Raw genomic sequence first — 8,920 nt, 5'->3', positions numbered from 1 at the left:
ATACTTCCATACTTTTGTTGTATAATGTACACTTAGTGTAATGTACAGCTACTTCAATAGGACGATGCATAGACTCGAGCTCCTGACCATGCCACTCTGTATCCACTGCTTGGGAGTGACGCTGTGAGTGCGAACACATCGTGCATTGGGATAGCTCGGGAGGGGCAAGAGCGGGGAGCACATCACGAGCTGTGCGTATCCGAAGAGACAGACGTATAAGGGCAGCTGACGTTGTTGTACGTACAGTAGCCTACTCACCATCACTCATCATAAGAAAACTACAGCAGCAGCGGGTACACTACTGGTCATTAAAATTGCTACACCAATAAGAAATGCAGATGATAATCGGGTATTCATTGCACAAATATATTATGCTAGAACTGACATGTGATTACATTTACACGCAATTTGGTTGCACAGATACTGAGAAATCAGTACCCAGAACAACTACCTCTGGTCGTAATAACGGCCTTGATACGCCTTGGCAGTGAGTCAAACAGAGCTTGGATGGCGTGTAGAGGTACAGCTGCCCATGCAGCTTCAACACGATACCAGTTCATCAAGAGTAGTGACTGGCGTATTGTGACGAGTCAGTTGCTCTGGCACCATTGACCAGAGGTTTTCAATTGGTGAGTGATCTGGAGAACGTGCTGGCCAGGGCAGCATTCGAACATTTTCTGTATCCAGAAAGGCCCGTACAGGATCTGCAACATGCAGTCGTGCATTATCCTGTTGAAATGTAGGGTTTCGTAGGGATCGAATGAAGGGCAGAGCCACGGGTCGTAACACATTTGAAATGTAACGTCCACTGTTCAAAGTGCCGTCAATGCGAACAAGAGATGACCGAGGCGCGTAACCTATGGCACCCTATACCATCACGCCGGGTGATATGCCAGTATGGCGATGACGAATACACGCTTCCAATGTGCGTTCACCGCGATTTCAGAACATGGATTCATCCGGAAAAATGATGTTTTGGCATTCGTGCACCTAGGTTCGCCGCTGAGTACACCATAGCAGGCGCTCCTGTCTGTGATGCAGCGTCAAGGGTAACCGCAGCCACGGTCTCCGAGCTGATAGTCTATGCTGCTACAAGTCGTCGAACTGTTCGTGCAGTTGGTTGTTGTCTTGCAAACGTCCCCATCTGTTGACTCAGGGATCGAGACGTGGCTGCACGATCCGTTACAGCCATGCTGATAAGATGCCTGTCATCACGACTGCTAGTGATACGAGGCCGTTGGGATCCAGCACCGCTTTCCGTATTACCCTCCTGAACCCACCGATTCCATATTGTGCTAACAGTCATTGAATCTCTACCAACGCGAGCAGCAATGTCGCGATACGATAAACCGCAATCGCGATAGGCTACAATCCGACATTTATCAAAGTCGGAAACGTGGTGGTACGCATTTCTCCTCCTTACACGAGGCATCACAACAACGTTTCACCAGCCAACGCCGGTCAACTGCTGTTTGTGTATGAGAAATCGGTTGGAAACTTTCCTCATGTCAGCACGTTGTAGGTGTCGCCACCGGCGCCAACCTTGTGTGAATGCTCTGAAAAGCTGATCATTTGCATATCACATCATCTTCTTCCTGTCGGTTAAATTTCGCGTCTGTATGCACGTCATCTTCGTGGTGTAGCAATTTTATTGGCCAGTAGCGTATTTAACAAATCTGTTGTGAATCACGGTCAGTTCTTCCAGTCCTCTTCTGCCCAATATCAGTATCATATTCCAGTATGTATTCGATATATCTTACAATACTTTCTCTTTATATCAGAACAATGGCATTTGAATATAATACAGAGTGTCTGTCCTGAGAGTCATCACGCGCATGTTCTCTGGTATTTCGGCAGATATTTGCAATTTCGTTTTTGTTATTGTAGCTTGAATCAGCCCAAACAAATCCTGCTCTTCATGTTTTGCGGGCGACGTCCAGTGTCTACAGAAGCCGTCAGTTTGTGTCCCATTTCGAACAAAAAGCTTTATAAAGTAGCATTTCACATGCCCATTCGATAGGGCGATCCCAGATTAGTCTAGCGCGATGTTCGTTTTATCAACAGAGACGGGGAAGCGCCAAGAACAGGCAGCATTCCAGCAGCGACGACACTGCCCTCGTCTATGCTGACTGTTGCCATCGTGCAGCAGCGCTGCTCAGCCGCTGCTGGAGTACTCACTGGCTATTCTTCTGGTTTTCCTGTCCCTGCTGATAAAACGAATATCGCACTAGACTAATCTGGGATCGTCCTATCGAATGAGCACTGAAAATTCAACTTTAAAAGTCGTTTTGTTTGTAATGCGAAATAAACCGACGCTTTCCGTCTACATTAGGCGTGGAATAAAATACGTAATTAGCATTATTTGCTTGAGGTGACAAAAGGCACAGATTGCAAAAACTAAATTGCAATATCCACCATAGTACCATATAAAATGTGCCTGACGACTATTAGGCGGGACACGTGGTAACGAGTAGACTTATACCACAAGATTTTATTTTCTCATTGTAAAATTATATAAACATGTGTGTCAGTGTACTATCTGGGCCTAAACTCGAAATCAGTGACGGATAAATAAGTCGTGATTTAAGTTTGGTGTGCTTTTGTTGTAGAATATCAGGTGAGCGATGCTAAGGCTGTTCAGATGGCCACCTGTCGCTTGCTTCTCGTGTCCTTCAGTTTAGCTGCTGTACTGTCTCTGCTTCGATGGCGACTGGATGGGTCATTCCATCCACTCGTTTATACTGATATGCTTTTTCTCCAGAATTTAAAGGGATATGACCAAACTGATGAAAGTTGACTGCCAAGATCTTCAGAGTGCGTTAACCTTGTTATAAGTCATGTCTGGACTAGCTGCGATATGCAAAAAGGCAACTACGACAGTGGCAAAAACTGCAGGGAACTCTGCACAGATGTGAACGGAACAAATGGCAGCACGACTTCCAACCGAAGACATGGCTCGGTGAGAGTTAAATCGGGGGTACAGGCGTCTAATGACAACGTTGCCCACATAGTAAATGTTGTAATACACGTCAACAGTTACAAACCAGATGGGAAAAATTGTGTATTCTAATCTATTGCAAATTATACATTTAAAATGATTTATCGAGTATTCGTAGATTTCTCAGCCCATGCTTTTGAAATTACACAGATATCAAACTCTCATAAACTAAGTGATTTGTAAAAGAAATCTGGATCGCTGCACTGGAATGTACACGATATGTATGGAAACCTGAGTATGATTTTATTCATGCTAGTAATTGTCAGCATCTGTAGTATGTATTTCAAAATAAAAATCAGTCGTCAGTTGCGAACGTATTTTTATTTCGATTATAAATAAAGCGAAATAAAACTATATTTCCAGCTGACGACTGAATTTCATTCTGAAATCTGAGTATTTAGGTCAAAAGCTTTAGTACAGCTACCAAAGGCGTTTAGTCTAATTTTAATTGCATCTGTAACAGTTTCTATTTTATAATATTATTAAATACGTTGCTTTTGCCGGATTTTCTCTGCTTCATACACAAAACCTTTAAGATTCTTAATTGTTCTTATCATTCCTTACGTCTTTCTACCGGCGTACGCTTCGTGATTAAACCAATAGAAATATGTTTAATGTTTTCCCCCCTTAAATGTATTTTATAAAATTGATGTGTGACGTTGACTGCTATGTTTTTCATGTTTGTAGCGTTTCAGTTTGCCTTCACTTCCACAAATAGTTTCGTTTCCAAAACATCTGATTTTAAAAGTGAGAACGTACTTCATAAAATAGACAGTAAGAGGGGACGGGAATTATTATAAGACTGGCTTTCAGTGTTTCTTCGGCTCTGAAGTGATTCGTTGCAGCGCTATATTCTAGAACAAATTGTCTAACATGTATTTTAACAATATGATGTGAACAACACAGCAGAGTCTCACTCCTGCCAAAACAAAATCGTGATTCCAAACAATCGTCCGCTTCAAGCATTCGTTTCGGATAGATCTTCGTCACAAAATCAGAGGATTTATATTCGGTATCACCTTACGATGACACTGAATGGCCGAAATTTTATAGGAACCATAAACGTATCTTTTGTATCCCGCCTGGGAGGTGGCGCGTGGATAAGGAACAGGAACAGGATAATCTCTCGGTACTGCCTATACTGTTAAAAGCACCTTTAGTAGTGGATAAACATATGCAAACATATTACATAACTTGCAAGGTGGTGCGAAGTTGAAGCCAAGTGTCCTGGCTGTCTACACCTGATGAAATGGGCAGAATGTGTAGAGGAGCTCGTAGAGCTGCACAGCACCAGCTAGAGGGCGCTGCCGTCGGTGTCTCGTGGTAGAGCCAACCTCTGAAACTATGTGGCATCGTTACTATCGATAACACAGTATCCACAAATTTATCATCTGTACTCAGTCTATCCTGTCTGACTACCTTGTCTGCCTCTCAGTCTCGGACGTTTATTTCCAGTTTTTTTTCTTTTTTACTCTCCACTTTCAATACAAATGTGTTTCTTGGCATGACGCTCCATGCCTCCACCAGTGCGACTGACAACTCCTGGATGACTATTGGTGTGTGTGTGTGTGGGCGTGCTCCAGTACGTCTCCCAGACCCATCCCACAGTTGCTCGGTGGGATTTAAGTTGGGCGAGGGACAGGCCAGTCCATTCGCCTATTATCCCCTCGGCCAGTCTATTCACCTCTCGTTCCGAGAACTACTACACCTGCGCTGTACGATGCGGCCGCCCGTTGTCGTCTATAAAAATGAAGTCTGGGCAGAATGCACCACTGAAAAGACACACGCCGGGAAGGAGTGTAGAGTCCCAGTCAGCGCACAGTGTTCGTATGTGTATTACTTGTTCCCACCTCCCGCCAAATGAGGGTACGTCCAGTACTATCGAATAAGATCGTTTTGGTGGTCCAAGTGATATGGTGTGTGGCGACATAAATGTTTCGTGGGCGTACTGACCTATGACCTATCAAATCTTTGAACTCGGTACACATTGTGACACTGTGCTCTTTCCCTCGGTGCGTCTTTTCAGGGGTGCAGTCGGCACTGACTTCATTTTTCTGGATGACAATGCGCAGGTGAGGGAGCTCTCGGAACGAGGTGACTAGATTGGCCTGTCGGTTCCCCCGAGCTAAATCCCGTCGAGGATGTGTGTGGGGAGAGAGGGGGGGGGCGTTAGGAAGAGGTATTGCAGCACGTTATAACGGATCTTTTACGTTGGGATAAATTTATTTTATTTTTTGTTAGATGTTTTCGTTAAATAGCTGCATAAATTGTAATTAGGAATATTTTAACTAAGCAGAGTAGAAAAGATAAAGTCAAAGGGATGTTCATTGGGTGGATATTGTCGTAATGTAACGTCATTGCGTTGTTCGGTTGTTAAAACAAGTCGTTTGTGTTCCGTTCTGCTGTTCGGTCGTGCGCGTATCTGAAAGGAATTAATTCGGGGACTATAATAAACTTTCAAATAATAGTTACGATTCGATGTTCCGACAAAAGCGGCTAACGTCAGTGTTAATTTGAATTGTGGGCGACAGGATTAGTTTTGACAGATACGTGAAAACGGACGTAACGAAAGTTGTTCGCATATCGTCCTTGATCGTGACTTTTTATTTAATTAACAATTGCGGGATCATTAAAAGCTATTATGATTAGGATCAATCCCTCTTTCCTCCTAGATGGTGATCATTCATTAACATTTACGTTATAAGAAAAAGGATTATTAATAAAAGTTATGTTAAATGACAATTACGTTTTATTCTGTTAGTGTGGAACCGACGTAACGTCTCTGAAATGACATTGATATATAATTTGTCTTAAATACTGAACTGAGATAGGAAGTAAATTGAAATTAGTGAACATTTGATACTGAGACTATAGAAGCAGAAGCGCTTAAAATTTCTCTTCTCTAAAATGGCAAAATAGGTACGAACTTTAACTCAATAGTCGACATTATGTATTGCAAAGACATTAGCATTTCATACTTATTTTGACGATGCGCTGTTAAACAAAGTTACGTTGAGTCTCTGTACGAGTGACAAAATTAAATCTAAAAACATAATTAATAACGGCGAAATCCGCTTTAACAAAGTGCATTGCGTGTTGTCATCGGGCAATAACTGCTCAACCCTGGAGACTTGTGTGGTGAAATTAGAAGTCGGGCATATAAAACAAACTTAAAAATCCATTCAAGCTACAGTGGAGTCGGCACAACACGGCGTGGGCAGTTATAACATCCACGTCTAGGAACGATCATACAGCAGTTGTGAACCGCGCTGATGGAGGAGATGAACGCCCTACGTGAGGAAATTCTTACTAAATTTGTGGGCAGTATGAGAGCACGTTGCATGCATCACCATTCGTGGTGATCACACACACTACTAAGAACCGTGTTTCGCCTTTTGCAGTGCCCAGAAGGCTATCGTAGATAGCTGTCACTTCAGTGTAATTATTGTCTTTGAACAAAAGTGTCATTTATGTTCATCTCGTTGCGTATTTCCTTCAGTTACTTTCTGTACTAAGTCGAAACATGGCCACGGGAACGGACGACATTCCTTCACCACTACTGATAGTCTCGAGAGAGCCGTGATAAAACTCTCCCATCTGGTGTGCAAGACAGGCCAAATACCACCAGACTTAAAGAAGAATGTAATAATTCCAATCCCGAAGAAAGCAGGTGCTCACAGGTGTGAAAACTGCCGCACTATCACTTTATTATCTCAAGGTTGCAAAATATTAACACGAATTCCTTACAGAAGAATGGAAACACTGGTAGAAGCCGATCTCGGGGATGATCAAATGGCTCTGAGCACTATGGGACTTAACTGCTGAGGTCATCAGTCCCCTAGAACTTAGAACTACTTACCCTAACTAACCTAAGGACATCACATACATCCATGCCCGAGGCAGGATTCGAACCTGCGACCGTAGCGGTCGCGCGGTTCCAGACTGTAGCGCCTAGAACCGCTCGGCCACTCGTGGATGATCAATTTGGATTCCAAAGAAATGTAGCAACACGTGAGGTAATACTGACTATACGACTGACCTGTGAAATCTTTGAACTCGGTACTCTCATCGGTCAACGTTACTGTGACACACACTGCTCTTCCCCCCCCCCCCCCCCCCCCCCCGTGAGTCTTTTCAGGGGTGCAGTCGGCCTTAAACTATCTTAAAAGATAGTTTAAGGAAAGGAAAACCTACGTTTATGGCACTTGTAGACTTGAAAAAGCCTTTTGATAATATTGACTGTAATACTCTCTTCGAAATTCTTTTGGTAGCAGGGGTACAGTACAGTGGGCGAAAGGTTATACACAATTTGTATAGAAACCAGACAGCAGAGGGGCATGAAAGGGAAGCAGTGGTTAAGAAGGGAGTGAGACACGGTTGTAGCCTATCCCAGATGTTATTCTGTCTGTACATTGACAAGCAGAAAGAAAGCAAAAGAAAATTTTGGAATTGGAATTAAACTACTGGGAGAAGAGAAAAAAAATCGAGGTTTGCCGATGGCATTGTAATTCGGACAGCATGGAATGGACAGTCTCTTGAAAGGACAGTATAAGATGAGCGTCAACAAAAGCAAATGGAGGATAACGGAATGTAGTAGAAGTAAATCAGGTGATGCTGAGGAATTAGATTAGGAAACGAGACACTTAAAGTAGTAGATGAGTTTTGCTATTTGGGCAGTAAAATAACTGGTGATACTAGAAGTGGAGAGGATATAAAATGTAGACAGGGTATGGCAAGAAAAGCATTTCTGAAGAAGACAAATTTGTTAATAATGAGTATAGACTTAAGTGTCAGGAAGTTTTTTCTGAAGGTATCTGTCTGGAGCGCAGCCATGTATGGAAGTGAAGCATGGACGATAAACGGTTTAGAGAAGAAGAGAACAGAAGCTTTTAAAATGTGGTGCTACAGAAGAAAGCTGAAGATCAGATGGGCAGATCACGTAACTAAAGCGAAGGTACTAAATAGAATTGGGGAGACAAGACATTTGTGGCACAACTCGGCTAAAAGGAGGGATAGAACATATTCTGAGACGTCAAGGGATCTCTAAGTTAATATTTGAGGTAACTGTGGCTGGTAAAATGTGATGATGAATAGAGTAAGCAGATTCAGAAGGATGTAGACTGCAGCAAGCATTCGGAGATGAAGAGGCTTGCCCAGGATAGAGTAGCATGGAGAGCTGCATCAAACCAGTCTCAGGACGGAAGACCACGACAGTACAACTTCTGTACTGTTCTACTTCAGTTGTTTCTGACTGTCGTCCAAGTTTTATCGAGCTGTGTCACATGGCAGATACATATCATGGGCAATTTATTTTCGTACTTGAGTTGAGCACTCCTTTGTGTTTGTCTCTACAGCAAGTTATCTAGCAACATGCTGAAGTAACTTTTAAGAAATGGAATGGTATTCAATTTTTAATGGTATTAAATTGACGTTGAACTGAGAAGTATGGTGTTATTATGGTTGTTACAACTGAGATTTAAATTTTTCCCAAAAAAAAACAGAAACAAAAACGTGCGAAATGTGAAAGGTACGACCGGCGGGAGACAGCAGATGCGTCGTCTCTGTCAGGTAAACACCGGATAACCGGGCGGTACTTGTGCAGGCATGACCGTGCGTGGTCTTACCTTTCACATTTAACACAATTTTGACTTCCTATTCTGTGGAAAATTTTAGTCTGAATCAAACAAACCTCACATTCAGTATTTAAGAGCTCCCCTACCTCCGAAAAATCTTAGATTTAAAACAACATATACTTTCACAAGCGAGCGATTTTTCTGACGTCGAAAATGACGCCATCATTGGCTTTCGGTCGAAGGGTGGAAGCATTTCCGAAACGGCTATGTCTGTAAACTGTTGACGTGCTGCCGTGGTTAAAGCATACCGTACACGTCAAAACCGGCGCCGAGGCAACTGCGGAGCACC

This window comes from Schistocerca piceifrons, chromosome 7, assembly GCF_021461385.2.
Source record: "Schistocerca piceifrons isolate TAMUIC-IGC-003096 chromosome 7, iqSchPice1.1, whole genome shotgun sequence".
Taxonomy (NCBI): Eukaryota; Metazoa; Arthropoda; class Insecta; order Orthoptera; family Acrididae; genus Schistocerca; species Schistocerca piceifrons.
This window is presented reverse-complemented; position numbering follows the sequence as displayed.